We start from the raw sequence: 21,089 nt of genomic DNA on the forward strand, positions 1-21,089 counted from the left end.
AAGACCAAGCTGCAGAGTGGTATCAGCAGTACAAAGATTCCAGAGGAGGCCGTGTGATTACCTAGGATGAATTCTGTCAAGACTTCAAAGCTCACCACATTCCTTAGAGTGTTGTTGAGAGCAAGCGTGAGGAATTCCGCAACCTGAAGCAAGGCAGCTTGTCTGTTTACCAGTATAACATCATGTTCCAAAAGCTCGCTCGTTTTGCTAAGCAAGACGTCCCTGACGAGAAGAGCATGATTTATTAGTTCAGAGGTGGCCTCAGAGAAGATCTTCAACTTGCTCTTGTGCTTTTCGAGCCTCAGAAGTATGATGAGTTTTACAACATGGCACTGAAACAAGAGACTGCTCAACTCAAGTGTGATGCTTCCAAGAAACGAGTCAGGGATGCAACTCCTTCTTCCTCAACTCAAGTGGCTAAGCAGCAAAAGTATTGGTTGCCTCCTCCTCCTCCGTTCTGTCAGCCTTATCAGTAGAAGAGAAAAGGTGGCAATGGATTGTCCCACCCACCCAACCCAGGCTTTCAGAACAAGACTTCGTCTCCTGCTCCAATATCAAGTGCTCCGTATCACTGTCCGCTCTCGGAGGTCACGTGCAACAAGTGTCAGCAGAAGGGTCACTATGCCAACAAATGCTTCAATCAGAGGCGTCTTCCTCCTCCTATGAGATCTGCCAACACCGTAGTGGTCAAGCATAATCCCAAGTTTGCAAAGGTCAACATGGTGAATGCAGCTCAGGCAGAGGACTCGTCAGATGTCATCATGGGTAACCTTCCTGTTAACGATATTCCTACAAAAGTTCTTTTTGACACTAGTGCATCACATTGTTTCATCTCGAGACCTTTTGCATCTAAGCATGATTTGGTTACTCAAGTTTTGCCGAGACCTTTGGCTATTGTCTCTCCGGCCCGGCAAATGACTTCTCGAGTTTTCGTTCCGGATGTTTCTATCACGTTGGGCGATTGTAAGTTGTTGTCTTCTCCTAATGTCCTTGGTGACTCGGATATTGATCTTATTCTCGGAATGGATTGGCTTTCTAAGCACAAGGCTCAGCTTGATTGTGCTGCCAAGCAGATTCAATTGACACATTCGTCTGAGGATGTAATCGTCTTTGCCGCTCGTGATGATACCATTCGACTGTTTTCTCTCAACGAGAAGGGTGAGCTGGATGCCATCTCTCAGATTCCAGTCGTTTTTGAATATCAAGACGTCTTTCCAGAAGAGCTTCCAGGAATGCCTCCGCACCGGCTAGTTGAATTCGTCATCGATCTTGAGCCTGGCACGGAACCTGTTTGCAAACGTCCTTACAAGCTTGGACCTGAAGAGTTGAAGGAGCTGAAGAAGCAACTCGATATTCAAGAGCGTATGGGTCTCATCCAGCCAAGTTCTTCTCCATGGGGTTGTGGTGTTCTTTTCGTCAAGAAGAAGGATGGAATGGACCGACTTTGTGTCGACTACCGTCCATTGAACAAGAAGACTATAAAGAACATGTACCCACTTCCCAACATCAATGAACTTTTCGAACAACTCAAAGGTGCTCAAGTATTCTCCAACCTTGATCTCCGTATGGGCTATCATCAGATTCGCATTCGTGAAGAAGATATCCCCAAGACAGCTTTTAGAACAAGCTATGGTTCATATGAATACACTGTCATGTCTTTCGGCCTCATCAATGCTCCTCCAACATTCTCTCGCATGATGAACTTCATCTTCAACGCCTACACAAATGACTTCGTCTTGGTCTACCTCAATGACATTTTGGTCTTTTCCAAGAACAAGGAGGATCATGCCAAGCATTTGAGATTGGTGCTGGATAAACTCAGAGAACATCAGTTCTATGCGAAGTTTTCAAAGTGCGAGTTTTGGCTCGATGAGGTTCTCTATCTTGGGCATATCATCTCTGCCAAGGGCATAGCTGTTAATCCTCAGAAGGTGTCTACAATTGTGAATTGGGAACCACCTCAGAATGTGAAGCAACTCCGCAGTTTCCTTGGGCTCGCAAGCTATTGTCGAAGGTTCGTTGAGAACTTCTCTAAGATCGCGAAGCCTCTTTCCAACCTCCTCCAGAAGCATGTGAAGTACGTCTGGTCGCCTGAATGTGACATCGCTTTCAACACCCTGAAAGAGAAGTTAGTCACTGCTCCAGTTCTGACTCCTCCTGATGAATCCAAACCGTTCGAGGTCTTCTGTGATGCTTCCCTTCAAGGTCTTGGTGCAGTGTTGATGCAAGAGAAGAAAGTTGTGGCCTATTCCTCTCGCCAGTTGAAGCCCAAAGAAAAGAACTACCCCACTCATGACCTCGAGTTGGCAGTAGTTGTCCATGCTCTTTTAACTTGGAGACATCTCTTATTGGGAAGAAAAGTGGACATCTTCACTGATCATAAGAGTCTCAAGTACATCTTCACTCAGCCAAACCTCAACCTCAGGCAGACTCGTTGGATCGAGATGATTCAAGAGTATAATCCGAGCATTGAATATACTCCAGGCAAGGCCAATGTAATTGCTGACGCATTGAGCAGAAAGGCTTACTGCAACAGTTTGATTATCAAGCCTTACCAACCAGAGCTTTGTGAAGCTTTCCGCAAACTTAATCTTTAAGTTGTTCCTCAAGGATTTCTTGCCAACCTCCAAGTCTCTCCTACTTTGGAAGATCAGATTCGCGAGGCTCAACTTCTTGATGCTATGGTGAACAAGGTGAAGATTGGGATTGCCATGAGTCAACCCAAGTACAAGTGCTATCGTCTTGATGACAATGATACTCTATTCTTCGATGTTCGCATTGTTGTGCCTAAAGGTGACCTTCATAAAGTCATTATGAACGAAGCTCACAATTCACTCCTCTCTATTGACCCTGGAAGTACAAAGATGTACCATGACCTCAAGCAGTCGTATTGGTGGACTCGAATGAAGTGCGAGATTGCTCAGTTCGTGAATGAATGTGATGTCTGCAGAAGAGTGAAAGCAGAACACCAACGACCAGCTGGTCTCCTCCAACCTCTTGCCATTCCAGAATGGAAGTTTGACCATATTGAGATGGACTTCGTGACTGGATTTCCAAAGTCCAAGCATGGCTATGATGCTATCTTCGTTGTCATTGACAAGCTCACCAAAGTGGCTCATTTTCTTCCTATCAAAGAATCTATACAGTAGCTCAGTTGGCAGAGCTATATACCTCCAGGATTGTCTCTCTACACGGCATTCCGCAATTGATTTTTTCAGATCGTGGCAGCATCTTTACCTCCAAGTTTTGGGATTCTTTTCAGAAGGCCATGGGCACCAACATTCGCTTCAGCACAACTTTTCATCCTCAAACTAGTGGCCAAGTCGAGCAAGTCAATAAGATTCTTGAAGATATGCTCAGAGCATGTGTCATCTCTTTCGGTATGAAGTGGGAAGATTGCCTTCCATATGCCGAGTTCTCCTACAACAACAGCTTTCAAGCGAGTTCGGGCAAAGCCCCATTCGAGATTCTCTATGGCAGGAAGTGTCGTACTCCTCTTAACTGGTCAGAGACTCGTGAACGCCAACTCCTTGGCAATGACTTGATCACAGAGGCAGAAGAAATGCGCAAAGTCATTCGTGATAATCTCAAAGCCGCGCAATCGCGCCTGAAGAGTTACTATGATAGCAAGCATCGTGACTTGGCTTTCGAGATCGGAGACCATGTCTACCTCCGTGTCTCTCCAATGAAAGGTATTCGTCGCTTTGGTATCAAAGGGAAGCTTGCCCCTAGATACGTGCGTCCTTTCAAGATCATTGGCAAAAGAGGCGATCTCGCCTATCAACTTGAGCTTCCCTCCAACTTTGCAAACGTGCACGACGTGTTTCACGTATCTCAACTCCGCAAGTGTTTCAAGACTCGTGACTGCACCATCAACTTTGAAGAGATTGATCTCCAAGAAGACCTGTCTTATCATGAGCACCCAATTGCTATTCTTGAAGAAACTGAGTGCAAGACTCACAACAAGTCTATCAAATTCCTGAAAGTCAAGTGGTCACATCATTCCGATCATGAAGCCACCTTGGAATGCGAGGACCACCTCCGTTCTTAGTACCCGGAGTTTTTCCAGTCCTAGATCTCGGGACGAGATCCTTTCATAGTGGTGGAGTGTTGTAACACCCCGTATGTAACTTGCCATATCTGTATTCCAACTCTTGCCTTTTCCGGCAATAAGTTATGATATTTCCTCGTTGTCGGGTTTTTGTCTTCGTGTTGTTTTGCCTTTGTCATGCATCTCATATCATGTCATCATGTGCATTGCATTTGCATACGTGTTTGTCTCATGCATCCGAGCATTTTCCCCTTTGTCCGTTTTGCATTCCAGCGCTCCTATGTCCTCCGATGTACCTTTCTACCTCTTTTCGTGTGCGGGTGTTAAACGTTTTCGGGTTGGACCGAGACTTGTCAAGCGGCCTTGGTTTACTACCGGTAGACCGTCTGTCAAGTTTCGTGCCATTTGGACTTCGTTTGATACTCCAACGGTTAACCGAGGGACCAAAAAGGCCTCGTGTGTGTTGCAGCCCAACACCCCTCTAAAGTGGCCCAAAACCCACCAAAACCCCCTCCATCATCTAGATCGTTCGATCACGATCGTGTGGCCAAAAACCGTGCTCAATTTGGAGCCTCCTAGCTCCTCCTACCTATTAAAAGGTCCCTCCACCAAAATTTCCGGATCCAATCCTACCCTAACCCTAGCCCCCTTCGTCCTCAGCGCTCTGGACATGCCCGGGCGCGCCGGACACACCGCCGCCGCCCCGCGCCACCGGCCCGGCGAGCCCGCGGGAGGCCCTCGCCGGCCCGAAGCGCGCGCCGCTCGCGTCTTCTTCGCGCGCCGGCCGAGCCGCCCCGCTCCGGCCGCCGCACCACCGCCGCCTCGACTCGCGCCTCCGCACCGGTGACCGCCACTCCGGCCGCTCCACCGCGGCCACCTCGCCGCCCGACGCCGGCGACCGCCCCGGCAAGCTCCTCCACCTCGCCGCCCGAGCTCCGGCGACCTCTCTGCCTCTCCCTCGTCTCCGGCGCTGCTCTGGCGTAAGTCCGGCGACGACTCCGGCCGGCAAACCTCGATCGCCGCGCAGCTACAGGAACCCTAGATCTGAGATCTGGATCGGGTTGATTTTTGCCTCCGTTTCAATATTTTTGCATATATTCATCGCATCACATCTTTGCATCTGTGGCTCTGTTTTGGGCGTGTAGCATATCAAATTGTTCGTCTCGACGAGTACTTCATTTCATCTCATTGCATCATGTTCATTTGAGCTCATTTTGATGCCCTAAATGCTGTTGGAAGAGTGCTAGTTTCTGTTAGTTTCAGATTCTTATCAGCAAATGCACTTTTGTCATTTTTGCCATGATTAATGTGTGCCTCCTATTATATTGAGCTCTACATGAGTTTTGAAGTATGCCATGCCATCTTTACAAGGGTGTATGCCATGTATTTTTGTGATCTCTGTGGTGACTAGCACAAGCATGCAAAGTAACCCACGTAATGTTGCTGATTTCAGGGACTTAGAAATATTCTAAGTCTTTGCCCTGTCATTATTTTTATGCCATGTGTTCTTGTTGCTACAGATTGATCCATGCCCCTTTTGAGCATGATGAGTAAGGATGTTTTGTAGATATTGTGGTGCTCTATCCATCCATGTCTTTGTTTGCATTTATGGAGCACCCTAGCTTGACTCAATCGAGCTCTACTTTTGCTATAAGATGTTCCTGGCAGAATGTTTACATGTTAAGCATTTTTGCCGAGCTTGTTGTAGTTGATCCATGTATGCTATGATGTTGTTCTTGCCATGTTTAGCTTCTATGCCATATCTACTTGCTGGGTGTATGCTTAGTTTATCATGCAATGCTTTGTGGTGAGTGCATCGAGCTCGTAAACATGCCTACTTGATATCTGTTTTGCCATGCTCCAGTTTTCTGCTAAGTCTGAATCTGTTAACGATAATTGCTATGTTCACATGGTTGCCATTGTATTTTCTGATCCCTTTTGGCTTATGGTCAGTAAGGGACTTTTGTTGTATGCTTTGAGTAGCTTTATGCCATACCTTGCTTTGCCATGATATGTTCCTGTAGCATGTTGTTACCTTGCTCTAAACATTGCTTCCTGATGTTAAATTCCTGACATGCTGTTAATTTCACTAAGTCTGAAACCTGATGTCTTTTGCACTTTTGCCATGCTTGTTTGAACCTGTTATTGAGTGAATTAGCCATAGCTCAGTGTTCATCTTTTGTCAAGCATCTTGAGTGGATCCCTGCCATGTATTTTTTGTCATGTTAGAGTGTTGTAGCTTGTTGTTCTTGTTGCATTTGGATGGCCTCGTGCTGTTAATCGCAGATCGGTGCCATATTTGTTTTGCTTGCCATTTCCAAACCGTGCATCCGATTCCGGTGATCTTTATATCGATTTCGACCGAAATCAACTCCTCTTTCCAGTGGCACTCTTGGTTTTCCAAGTTGAGTCCAGGTTCAATCTTTCCTTTCCAAAACATGCATATGCATCGCATATCACATCCCGCATATCATGCCATGTTTTGCATCATGTTATTTGTGCATTGCACGTGGTTGATTGTGTCTCTTTTGCTTGTTGTTCTTGCTTTGGGTAGAGCCGGGAGACGAGTACGTGATCGAGGAGCCCGTTGAGTACGCTTACGAGGATCAAGCTAACGTCAACTCGGAGAACTTTGCAGGTAAGATGACCATACCCTCGAAATCACTTCTATCTTTGCTTGCTAGATGCTCGCTCTTTTGCTATGCCTATGCTACGATACCTACCACTTGCTTATCATGCCTCCCATATTGCCTTGTAAAACCTCTAACCCACCTTGTCCTAGCAAACCGTTGTTTGGCTATGTTACCGCTTTGCTTCAGCCCCTCTTATAGCGTTGCTAGTTGCAGGTGAAGATTGGAGTTTGTTCCTTGTTGGAACATGTTTATTGTTGGGATATCATTATCTTATCTTGATCTACTTTAATGCACCTATATAGTTGGTAAAGGGTGGAAGGCTCGGCCTTATGCCTGGTGTTTTGTTCCACTCTTGCCGCCCTAGTTTTTGTCATACCAGTGTTATGTTCCTTGATTTTGCGTTCCTTACACGGTTGGGTTATAATGCGAACCCCTTGACAGTTCGCCTTGAATAAAACTCCTCCAGCAATGCCCAACATTGGTTTAACCATTTTCCACCTAGACTCTTTTTCCCTTGGGTTTCCGGAGCCCGAGGGTCATCTTTATTTAAACCCCCCCGTCGGTGTCAAAACCGGCGGATCTCGGGTAGGGGGTCCGGAACTGTGCGTCTAGGCGGATGGTAACAGGAGACAAGGGACACGATGTTTTTACCCAGGTTCGGGCCCTCTCGATGGAGGTAAAACCCTACTCCTGCTTGATTGATATTGATGATATGGTTAGTACAAGAGTAGATCTACCACGAGATCAAGGAGGCTAAACCCTAGAAGCTAGCCTATGGTATGATTGTTGTTCGTCCTACGGATTAAAACCCTCCAGTTTATATAGACACCGGAGAGGGCCAGGGTTACACAGAGTCGGTTACAATGGTAGGAGATCTACATATCCGTATCGCCAAGCTTGCCTTCCACGCCAAGGAAAGTCCCTTCCCGACACGGGACGAAGTCTTCAATCTTGTATCTTCATAGTCCAGGAGTCCGGCCGAAGGTATAGTCCGGCTATCCGGACACCCCCTAATCCAGGACTCCCTCAGTAGCCCCTGAACCAGGCTTCAATGACGATGAGTCCGGCGTGCAGATTGTCTTCGGCATTGCAAGGCGGGTTCCTCCTCCAAGTACTTCATAGAAGATTTTGAACACAAAGATAGTGTCCGACTCTGCAAAATAAGTTTCCACATATTGCCATAGAGAGAATAATATTTACACAAATCTAATCTGCTGACGTATTCCGTAGCGTGACATCACACCACGGCCAAGTCTTTATTCGAATCGTTTTACTGTCCCACCTCATGCGTTTAGCGAGGTGGTTTCCTTGGCACGTCTTTTCAAAGCAGAGATCATGTCCCCTTATTCCGGGATTCTCATCAATACGAGCCTGGGTAACCCAATCGCGCCATTGATTACGGCGCTTGGGAGATAAGCGAGTTTTACCAGGCTGGTGGGGATGCATAGTCGCGTCCGCCCATATAAGGGGATATGGATCCACCTTTTCATCCACGCCTTCTTCCTCCTTTGCATATCCATTTCCGCGCACTCGAGCTCCAGCGCACAAGTCCGCACACCCCACCTCAACCTTCTCCAGCCATGTCCGGAGCGGGAGGCAAGTGGATGGTCTCCTCCGTCACGGAGGGACACATCAAAAAACTGAGGAAGGCCGGATGCTTATCTAACGACATTGCGCACCGGCTTCCCAAAGAGGGGCAGCTCATCCCCACCCCTAGGCCCCATGAGAGGGTGGTGTTCCTCCCCCATTTCCTCCGCGGACTGGCTTCCCTCTCCACCCATTTGTCCGAGGGCTCATGTTCTACTATGGCCTGGATTTCCACGATCTGGCCCCGAACTTTGTCCTCAACATCTCGGCGTTTATCATCGTGTGCGAGGCATTCCTCTGCATCCGCCCCTATTTCGGCCTATGGCTCAAGACTTTCAATGTCAAGCCGAAGGTGGTGCGCGGCACCCAGGCGGCGTGCGGAGGCGCCATGGTGGGCAAGATGCCCAACGTTCTATGGCTCGAGGGCTCCTTCGTGGAGACCCTAAAGGGGTGGCAATTGGGGTGGTTTTCCATCACTGAGCCGCGCGAACCTGAATGGGTCGCAGCCCCCGAGTTCTGATCCGGACCCCCTACGCGGCTCACCTCCTGGAAAGAGACGGTCCTGTCATGGGGTAAAAAAGGAGAGTTGACCGGACTCCAAACATGCATCCAAACCCTGGTGGACATGAAGCTCAAACTTGTCAACGTAGTCCAGGTTATGCTCATCTGCCGGTCCTCCCGTGTCAACAACGGGCTTTCAACCTGTGGGAGTTCGACCCGGCGCAGCACCAAACTCTGAGCAGGCTCTTCGGCACGATGTATGAAGATGCCTGGAAGGTGCTTTTCAAGGGCGCTGAGGCCCCCGCATCCGCTACCGAGGATCGCGGATTCAGCACGCAGCGTCACGCTAGTGCGGTAAGCTGTTTTTACCTTTTATAGGGTATTAGTTTTTCATAGTTTGACTCCATGCGGGATCTAAGCTCCCTTACCTTTGACAGGATTGGCAGGAGACGTCCGGACAGATCAACTATCCGGCTCCTTTGCCCGAAGGCCCAGCGGACGCTCGCTTGGCGAAGCTGCTGGTTCTGGCACCCTATGTGGTGCTGGAGAAGAAGGCCAAGAAGAAGGCCGCGGGTACTCGAAAGAGTGCCCGGTGCCTGGAGGCGTCGGATTCATCATCCGACGACTCCAAGATGCACTCCTCCCGTGAATACAAGGAGGAGGAAGAAGAGACCTTTCCCCCTCCAGCGGGGGGAGTGAAGAAAAGGAAGGCCGCCCCAACTGGGGAGGCCGAAGGGTCCAAGAAGGGGAAAACCCTTCCTCCGGACTACTCCACCAACACCGACGACGGCGAAGAGGAGTGGCCGCTCAGGGCCAAACCCCTGGCGAAATCGTAAGTATCCGGATACCAGAGTGATTCATAGTATTCCTCCATTGCACAGCTTTTCCTTATGTCGAACATGTTTATGCAGTCCACCCAAAGACCGGCTCGTCGTGTCATCGAGCGGTTCCCTGGATTCGTCGGATGTGAACTTGCTTCTGACGGCTACCTCCCCCCACCCTACGGACAACGCCGAGGTGGCATCCCAAGAGGTTCCAAGCTAGGAGGAGGTGGTCCTGGAGGCGCCGCAAGGCGACCTCCCGGACTCCAGGCGTAAAGGGGATAGAACCCCTAAGGGCTCCAAGTCCGGCCTTGAGCCGGACACCGCGCCGGAACCTTCAACGATTTCGGACTCTGGTAGGCAGCCTCCTTCCAAGAGGAGCAAGCCTACCGAGCCGGCGACCTCCGTCCAACCGGAGGCACCAGACAATTTGCTGGAGGTGCTTAACGGCGCCTCCATCGACAAGGAGCACCGCACTATTATGAGTGCGGTGATCCAGAAGGTTCAGTCCGCCAAGAGCTTTGAGGTAAGTAAAGAATATGTGAAAATATTACTGCATAGACAGTAGCCCCTGATGCTCTATTGGGCGTTCAAAAAGAAAAGCCGAATAGAGGATCTAATAACATTCGCAGGAGTCTAACATAATCAAGTCAATATGCGTATGCATGCTTCGCTGCTGGCCTCCGCCGCACTGACTGCGGAGGTGGATACGCTGAAGCAAACCTCGCACGGTCCGAGAACGAGCTCGGCCATGCCAAGAGGCAACTCGAGGAGAAGGAAGGTAAGTAATACCTTGCGCAAGTATATAGGGAAGATGTGGTTGCAAAAAATGACAGGATCAACGTGCTATTATAGGGGCCACGACCGAGGTGGCAACCCTTAAGAAAGCGCTCTCCGAGGCCGAAAATAGAGCGGTCGCAAAGCGCACACAGAGAGGGAAGCAGGAGGCACGGGTGGAGGAGGTGCAGAAAGAGCTCCAGGCTCTCGTGAAAAAACATGAGAGTTTGGAGCTTGACTCAAAGACTCAAGCGTCCGAGCTTGCGGCAGCCCTCGAAAGCGCGAAGTCTGCCAAGGCCAAAGCCCAGAAAGCCCTCCAAGAAATTGAAGCGATGAAGAAGATAGCGGCGGGTAAGGCATTCATTATGCAAAGCAAGCACGTGAAAGTGAATTACTTGTTACTTACCCGAGTCCGGAGCTCTCCAGGAGCATTCGCAGATTTGCCCCGCAGTGCGTCTGATGCCGCCGCCTACTACCGATCCGAGGAGGGGAGCTCGATGGAGAAGGTGTTCTGGTCTCAGTATGCTGAGGCCGGACACCTGGTGCCTTTGAGCGACCAGATGAAGCAAATGGTCGAGCTCCACAAGGTGGCCGAACAGGCCATAAAGGTCCTCATAGTTCGGCTTTGTCCTGGAGAGGCTCTGCCTGGGAGCTACTTCAGGCTGGTGAGGCGGCTGGTGGATGCCTGTCCACGGCTTGAAGTAATCAAGCACTCCGTCTGCATCGAAGGTGCCCGTAGGGTGCTTGCTCGTGGTAAAGTGCACTGGGGCAAGATGGATGCGGAGAAGCTGGTGAAGGACGGGCCGCCGCCGGGCAAGGAGCATCGCTTCCCAGAAGCGTATTATGAGGGCGTCCTGAAGGGTGCCCGCCTTATAGCGGATGAATGCTCCAAAGATGTAATTTTTGATTAAACTCGCATTTGTGATCCTGTATGCTGAAAACTTGTTCATATGCGCTAAGCAACACTTTTGAATTTAAAATATTACCTTCTGTGCAGCTGTTTATAAAATTTGAGAGATGGCGAGTCGTCGGCTACTGCCCCCATGCCACGAGTGCTGGGGTGTTCGGGATAAACATGAGCGCTCTTTTTCCCATTCTTGGGTCCTTCGAGGGAGGCGCTCAACACAACGAACAAGGCAATCGGACTATAATGCTTGAACACTCTCACTTAGCCATAGAATTCTATAATTTTAAATTTTGCGAAGCCCCTAGTGTTCGGAAGACCGAGTTCGGGGCGCTATCCATGCCTAGGCCAGACAAAGCCGACTCCTCGCTCTAAGCGGCATAAGTCTTTAGGGACTCAAAAACCTCTCGAACAGCGACCAGCTCTCGCCTCATCATGACGGTCAGTTTTAGCTTTCTCTACTGAGGTGCTTAGCCTAGCTCAACTGGGGCATAATCGCAGTAGTTCTCCTAGTGCTACCTTAGCCGATATAACGGAACGTAAGGTACCAAAACATAGGAGCCGGGCAAACCCAACTATTGACCCAAGACATGATTCGGAGCCGATGCATATAATGCTATAAGTTCGGGGTGCCACACTTGTGAAAGTGTTCGGACTTCTCACACCGTATTGTGGGGTACTTAAGCCCCTGGTGTATTGGCCGTACCAAAGGGTACGGGTGCAACATGTCATTAATGAACATATATTCGTAAAAAAGAGTAATGCAATAATAGACGGAACCTATGCATTGTTTATTTAAAAAAGCTGCGATCAAAGCAGAACGATACAAATAGTGCAATAAGCAAAAGATGGGACTATTTAACATGTCCTTTCCAGGGGTGATGTAGCGACCTGACCCGAATGGATCAAGTCTCTGTGCTTAAGTGTCATCCCTGGATCGGTATGCTGACACACACAGTACTCGAAGGATTTATAACAGAGGTAAATCACATGTATAAAGTAACGTAAATACTATTACCTCAATCCATAAAGCGGAAGCAACAAGGTTGTGGATTCCCATCAACACCAATGGCAAAGTTGAGTGCAGAAATCGTAACCCTAACGTATCACTTACTCGTCATAAGAAACCTGCAACATGAGACGTTGCAGCCCGAAACGGGTCAGTACATTGTATGTACTGGCAAATTCACACCATAGAGAATGATGAATAAAGACTATCACTACATGCATATTTGGCTAGTGGAAAAGCTCTATGGTTATAAGGTTTTTGCGAAAAGCCAATTTTTCCCTACTGCAAAGGAATAAATTTTATTTACTATCATGGTGGTTGTTGAACATTGAGAATGGTTGACAGCATTCTCAATCCAAATTAAGTAACATCATTAAACCCAACAATATTCATTTAAAGTAACATGATGAGATTCACATGATATTCAAGTACTAGATACTCAAGTTGTCCATAACCGGGGACACGGCTAATCATGATTAGTTTGTACACTCTGCAGAGGTTTTCGCACTTTTCCCCACATGACTCGATCGCCTCCGCTTGTTTGCTCGCACTACATGGTGTTTGAGAAACGGATGACCGAGACATAGTCTTTCAGAAGTGCTAGCACCTTACTTGTGGGGTAGACCGTACCACCTACAACCCCTACATCTGCTAGTCCACCCCGTAAGAGTTCGCACAACTTAGTCAACTATGCCAGAGCCCATAGTAGCATGTGGCTGCACACGGAAGTTTCTAGCATGAATTATCTTATGATCCCTTTGAGCCTGGGTGGCGGTCCAAAATAAAACAGGCAAGTCCTGATAGACATCAGGTGCCTCAATCCACCCAGATGTGTGTTTAAGTTGCCACCTTAGATAAACCATTAAAATTATCAACTCACATCTGTCATGGATATCACTCACCCAATCCATGTCTACTAGCATAGCATGGCATAAAAAGCAAGCGTAGAAGTAACTCCCAAAGATTTCATAGTAATACAGGTGATAGGTACTACCTCATCTACTTCCCATCCCACAATTTAATTAGATCCTAATCATGCAATGTGAGAGGATTGATCTAATGCAATAAAACATGGGTTGTAGAAAAGGTATGATCAAAGTGTTACTTGCCTGCAATGCAGATGAAGATGATTCGCACTTAAAACTCTTGATAGATCTACTCGTCACACTCCGGTCAATCTATCGTAAGCAAACAATAGTAACCACACAATAAGTACTCATCTAAAGCACAAGTAAAACTCAAACGAGAGAACGAACCAGAAAGTTCAACTTAAGAACTCCGGTTGCAAAGAAAGAACGAACCGAACAAACGACGGAAAACAAACGGCGGAAGAAAACAACTCGGTTCTAGCAAGTTGAAACTAGGTCAAATTTTACCATAGCAAAAACTTGTTCAAGTTGATTAGACGAAACTCCATTGATCCATATTTCTGACATCATATCTCCTTCATATCCAATAGTAATTCATCTCTTCATCCTCGTGGAATATCCCTCATATCGAGATAAAATGAATTCCATATTCACTTCGTGGAACATCATTATCCTTTCCAGGGTCAAGCGTCCTTACATGGGAATATTGGCCATCTCTGCATGGCACTTCTTCAACTGGGAAACATGAAACACATCTTGAACTCCTGACAGTCCTTCGGGTAACTCCAACTTGTAGGCCACTTCTCCCATACGATCCAAAACTCGGTATGGTCCTACAAATCTCGGGGCTAACTGTCCCTTAACTCCAATACATTTAACTCCTCGCATAGGGGACACGCGAAGACATGCTTTGTCTCCAATTTCATAGACTACCTCCTTGAGTTTTTTTTTTGAGTCTGCATAACTCTTCTGCCTGGACTAAGCTACCTTCAGTCTATCTCAAATCAACTTAACATTCTCTTCTGACTCCTTGATCACATTTGGTCCAACGGAAGGTCTCCAACTTCATCCTACTTACTCTTAGGGTATCACACATATCGAGAAAAAACTCGTAATCATTTTGTCCGAAATCCACTCAGTGGAGTATGCTTATCTTTTTCAGGGGTCAACGGTTCTTACAGGGTACTACCACCCTTAAAATGCTCCAATATTTTTATAGACCATATTTCTCATATCCTCAAAAATGGTCAACATCTTTCCTCATAGAGTAACTCATAAAATCCAAATCAGTACCAACACTGCTAACTTTATTGATTCTCAAATTATTACAATCTCCTGTTTTCCATTACATGCCTCAACTCAACACCTCAATATAAAGGAAAATGTTCTCACTACTACGACTATATTTCTTCTGTTACAAACTCAACTACTTATCACAAGCCTCCTTCTCCTTCGGACAATCTCTGGCAAAGTGCCCTGCTTTATTACAACTAAAACATATTACTTCTGACAAGTATCGAGGTTTCCTTTTTGGGCAACTGCTGAGGTAGTGCCCTGACTCCTTGCACCTGTAACAGGTGATATGACTCAGGTTCCTCCTGGGCTCCAATCGGTTTCTCTTCCTGGTCTTTTCCATTCCAATCGGAGCTTCTATTTCCTGTGGGTCATACGCTACTTCCTCCGTCGGGAATTCTACTAGATCCCCCTTTATACAATTTTGGGAGATGTGTCCTTCTTCTCCACATGAATAGCAAGATTTAGTGCAGGGTTTACTCGGGTCCTCTTTAGGTGTGTCTTCCACATCTTCCTTCATCACGGGTTCTTCTAAAATTTCCATGAGGGCTCCTTTCATTACTTCGTTCTTCTGCTGGATGGTTCATTGTACCATGGGGTAAATGTGACACTGAGCAGGATAGTGGGTAGTCCCTTCACACAAGAAACAAGTAATCTTCCTAGTTGGGAATTCTTCAACTAGGTGACTTCCTTCACAGTTAATGCATTCATCCTTGTCTGCTTTATGGGTGTAGCCTATTTCTCCACAAATCTTGCATGCACAAGGTTTCATTATATCCTTTCCATAAGACTTCAACTTCTGGGACACAAGGTGATATCTTTGCAGAGTCAACTTTAATTCTCTCCAAGTGGTTACTCCTTGCCATCCATTCATGGTTTGGTATATCCTCCACCAAGTAGCAGCACCTCTTTCAAAGCATTGAAGAGCATACTGGGCCATATCCTTTCCGACTATAGGCTTGTTCTCCATATGATCCTCCATGTTCTGAATCCATCGGTCTGTCTCCAATTGACTCATCGGTCCAGAAAATACAAGCTCATCTCCATTCATCATCTATTGGGTCCATGGGTTTGGGGTGAGATACGAGAAATAGAGAGGGATGCACACAATGCAAACAACAGTTTTGAAAAGACAGATTTTTGTTGTGGCTGTCGAAAAACATCAAACAAATGACAGCTCACAATCGTCGCATCTAACATAGGTATATAACAGGGGTTTGGTCTTCTAAAGGTCAATAAATCTTCAACGTCTCCAAACTCTTCAAGCCTTGTTCATGCCTCCAATGGATTCTTCCGATCATGCTTGTCTTCTCAAGTTCTTTTGCCAGATCAACTCTGTTGACGCGAAGTCTCTCGTGACATCCTTGAATATTCTGGAATTGCATTCCAAACTTCTAGGTTTCAACATCCTTGGCATGAGCCATGGTCATACTGTCCTTCAGTTCCTGACAAATCTCCGGTATCTCGAGGTTGTAGCTCCTCCATCTTGGCTACTTTCAGCTTTTGGTTCCTGAGTTCTTCATGAAATGCTTCCTTGTCTAATATGCTTTCATGGAGCTCCACCTTAAACTTCTTTATGTACTACTCCAGATCCTGGTGATACACCGGCTAAGGTTAAAACTTCATCTTACTAATAGGTGCTCCATCAGCCTTCTTCCATCAATTCCATTCTAATGACATGCATCCTTAACTCAGCATGGTGACAATAGCATCAGCGCGAGATAACTTCTTGGATAGCTGTGTTTCTGCTCTTGTCATTTCCATGAGCTATCATTCCATAGTTGATATCTCTTGCCTTAGGGTTTTCTTGACAAAACTTTGAGTTCTCATGCTCCTTGTTTCAGTCTTTCTCCGATACACCTTGATCTCGGGTATTGACAACTTCCATAGTCTGCCAAGTTCCAAAAGGGTAGCCATTCCTAGGTCATACAAATCGGGAATTCTTCAGAGCCTTCAAATTCTACTTGTCTTCGGTCTTCAGTCGTTGTAGTTTCCATTATCATAATGTATGGTAAAATCCTCTTCATTCCGAATGGTCTCGGTTGCCCGATATCTTGTACATCTTGGAGTGGTCTCATCAGTCGAATCTTTGTGAGGTCAAAAGGGGAAAAGGGATATGGTCTCACTAAAGGGAATTTTTTGAATAAGCTCAGAAGAGAAGAGAGGTAAAAGATCTTTTGAAAGGGAAAGTTGTAGAAAAAAATCCTTGCTATGGGCTTGCCAATTTCTAGGGTCACGTCCTACAGTCAACATGTGCTCTGATACCATCTTGTAGAGACCTGACCTGAATGGATCAAGTCTCTGTGCTTAAGTGTCATCCCTGGATCGGTATGCTGACACACACAGTACTCGAAGGATTTATAACAGAGGTAAATCACATGTATAAAGTAATGTAAATACTATTACCTCAATCCATAAAGCGGAAGCAACAAGGTTGTGGATTCCCATCAACACCAATGGCAAAGTTGAGTGCAGAAATCGTAACCCTAACGTATCACTTACTCATCATAAGAAACCTGCAACATGAGACGTTGCAGCCCGAAACGGGTCAGTACATTGTATGTACTGGCAAATTCACACCATAGAGAATGATGAATAAAGACTATCACTACATGCATATTTGGCTGGTGGAAAAGCTCTATGGTTATAAGGTTTTTGCGAAAAGCCAATTTTTCCCTACTGCAAAGGAATAAATTTTATTTACTATCATGGTGGTTGTTGAACATTGAGAATGGTTGACAGCATTCTCAATCCAAATTAAGTAACATCATTAAACCCAACAATATTCATTTAAAGTAACATGATGAGATTCACATGATATTCAAGTACTAGATACTCAAGTTGTCCATAACCGGGGACACGGCTAATCATGATTAGTTTGTACACTCTGCAGAGGTTTGCGCACTTTTCCCCACATGACTCGATCGCCTCCGTTTGTTTTCTCGCACTACATGGTGTTTGAGAAACGGATGACCGAGACATAGTCTTTCAGAAGCGCTAGCACCTTACTTGTGGGGTAGACCGTACCACCTACAACCCCTACATCTGCTAGTCCACCCCGTAAGAGTTCGCACAACTTAGTCAACTATGCCAGAGCCCATAGTAGCATGTGGCTGCACACGGAAGTTTCTAGCATGAATTATCTTATGATCCCTTTGAGCCTAGGTGGTGGTCCAAAATAAAACAGGCATGTCCTGATAGACATCAGGTGCCTCAATCCACCCCTATGTGTGTTTAAGTTGCCACCTTAGATAAACCATTAAAATTATCAACTCACATCTGTCATGGATATCACTCACCCAATCCACGTCTACTAGCATAGCATGGCATAAAAAGCAAGCGTAGAAGTAACTCCCAAAGGTTTCATAGTAATACAGGTGATAGGTACTACCTCATCTACTTCCCATCCCACAATTTAATTAGATCTTAATCATGCAATGTGAGAGGATTGATCTAATGCAATAAAACATGGGTTGTAGAAAAGGTATGATCAAAGTGTTACTTGCCTGCAATGCAGATGAAGATGATTCGCACTTAAAACTCTTGATAGATCTACTCGTCACACTCCGGTCAATCTATCGTAAGCAAACAATAGTAACCACACAATAAGTACTCATCTAAAGCACAAGTAAAACTCGAACGAGAGAAGGAACCAGAAAGTTCAACTTAAGAACTCCGGTTGCAAAGAAAGAACGAACCGAACAAACAACGGAAAACAAACGGCGGAAGAAAACAACTCGGTTCTAGCAAGTTGAAACTAGGTCAAATTTTACCATAGCAAAAACTTGTTCAAGTTGATTAGACGGAACGGCGGTTTCGAGACGAAACTCCAGGCGCTTGAATCACCTGATTCCGATAAACGGGCGAGAAGATAAACTAGAACGAAGATCGGATCTGAGATCGCGATCGCGGAATAAATCTGACGAAAAGAAAGAGACGAACGGTTAAACGAACGGGCGTCGTTAATCGGGAATAATCGGTGATCACGTTCGTTGAGACGAACGGTCCGAAAGAAGAACGAAAACCGATCTAGGGTTTTCGGAAAAGAAACCGAAAAAGAAAACGGAAAACCGATCTAGGGTTTCGGAAAAGAAACCGAAACGAAGAATCGGAGAGAAAAACCGGAAAAGAAAACCGGAACGGTTTCTTTTAAAAGAACCGAACCGTGGGGAAGAAAAAAAGGAGGCGCGGGGCTACCTCTGGCGAGGCGCGGCGAACGGTGGCGACGACGGCGTGCTAGGGCGGCGGCGGCGGCGATATAGGGGCGGTGGCGGCGGGTGAGGGGCGCGGGGTGGGGCGCGGCTTGGGGAGGAGAGGGGGTTTGGGTTTTTGGTGTGAGGAGAGGGGGGGGGGTCTATGAGGGTATTTATATAGGAGAGGGGAGAGATTACTTGGGGTAGGGGACAAGAAATAGAGTAGGAAAAGGAAAAACGAAACAAGGAAAAGGGGCTAGCCTAGAATCCTAATAGGATTCGGCCAGGGAAGAGGCGGCGGCTGGCCTGGCGCCTGGCGCTGCGCACGGCTGGGGTGGAGCGGCGGCGGGCTGGGCCTTTGGCCCGGCTGGCCTGCGGAATTTTTTTTTAACTGGTTCCCCGCGCAGAAAAACAAGAAAAAGAAAAGCTAAATGGGCTCCAAAAACCCTAAAGTAAATTTTCCCTGACTCCTAAAAATGAGTCGAACAAAATGAACTTTTCTACGGACCTAAAATGCAATTTTCGAAAACGCACATTTTTCCCTATCCAAAGAAAAACAAACAAACACCGGAAAACGAAATTTGATCTATTTATTAAATCTTCATTTTTCCTATATTTTGGGAAAGTCATATTATTCCCTCTCTCATATTTTGATATCGGAAAAATAATTGAAGATGAAATAAATAAATCAAATGATCCTCTTTTCAAATTCGAGAAAACTCTCAAATATGAAAATAACAAAATCTCCAACTCTCTCCGAAGGTCCTTGAGTTGCGTGAAATTTCTAGGATCGACCAAAATGCAAGAAAATAAGATATGCATGATGATCTAATGTATAACATTCCAAATTGAAAATTTGGGATGTTACAAACCTACCACCCTTGAAAGGAATCTCGTCCTCGAGATTCGGAGAGGCTAGCAAGAAAAGTTTAGGGTTTGGGGGTCTTCTCAAAATCCATCGATCATCACACGGTGTCTGGGGTGCTACCACCCTTAGAATCATTGTTACGGTTCCATCAAAACTCATATACTCCATCCTTATTCTTGACAGTGCCGTCTTCTCAGATCGTAAGGATAATTCCTTCTCTAGGCTCTTCCGGTAGTGGCATAACATTTTCCTCAATTCTTCTGTCCTTTCCATCTTGGTAAGGTTATTCCGAGATTGGGTCTTCTTAGCTGACGGGTCGGGCGCCAAAACTAAACAACTATCGATATCTCATGGTGGTCAACAATTTATGGTTTCTCCTGCAGGAAATGGGTCTGGGTTGATCCTCACCGTATAACCTACGGTTGGCAAAAGCTGCCTTGTACAAGAGAAAAATACCTATACCATTCTAAGGTTTAAACAAGGTTTAATATCGTCGTCTCTCTACTATAGGTAAGTCACTCAGATTTACCATCCCATATAGCAAGGCGAATAATAAGAGTAAGTCGGTATGGTGATCAATCCATCCCGCACCCAAATCATTACCATGTACACAGTTTAGCGAATCTCGCATACTAACACTTGGTCATTCCTCACAAGCATTGCAGAATTTCTCTTGTCGACGAACTAAGTTCGGATAATTCCATGGATTCTGCAAGCCAAACAAACATCTATCGTTCCTTCCCAACCCTCAGGTTTTGCGTTACTCCTATAAGATCGTCTATCGGCAAAGGTATATCCTCTTCCAGGGTCCTTCCTTCAGCAAGAATGTGCTTGCTTCTTGGCAGGTTCTGGAGCCTGTGGGTTATAGCCCATCTCCTCACTTGTAATCCTTGAACTCATATTCGGGCAACTGATCATTAGTCCAACTTCCAACTTCCTAGTATTCTTAAATCCATCCAATTGTATTGTCTTCCTTCCTTCTATTGGCACCAAACTAGGACATGATTACTCAGACTCATCATGGAGTTTTCCATTGATCCATATTTCTGACATCATATCTCCTTCATATCCAATAGTAATTCATCTCTTCATCCTCGTGGAATATCCCTCATATCGAGATAAAATGAATTCCATATTCACTTCGTGGAACATCATTATCCTTTCCAGGGTCAAGCGTCCTTACATGGGAATATTGGCCATCTCTGCATGGCACTTCTTCAACTGGGAAACATGAAACACATCTTGAACTCCTGACAGTCCTTCGGGTAACTCCAACTTGTAGGCCACTTCTCCCATACGATCCAAAACTCGGTATGGTCCTACAAATCTCGGGGCTAACTGTCCCTTAACTCCAATACGTTTAACTCCTCGCATAGGGGACACGCGAAGACATGCTTTGTCTCCAATTTCATAGACTACCTCCTTGAGTTTTTTTTGAGTCTGGATAACTCTTCTTCCTGGACTGAGCTACCTTCAGTCTATCTCAAATCAACTTAACATTCTCTTCTGACTCCTTGATCACATTTGGTCCAACGGACGGTCTCCAACTTCATCCTACTTACTCTTAGGGTATCACACATATC

Source organism: Triticum urartu, chromosome 6A (assembly GCF_056163025.1).
Source record: "Triticum urartu cultivar PI428250 chromosome 6A, HENAU_Tu73, whole genome shotgun sequence".
NCBI classification, from domain to species: Eukaryota; Viridiplantae; Streptophyta; class Magnoliopsida; order Poales; family Poaceae; genus Triticum; species Triticum urartu.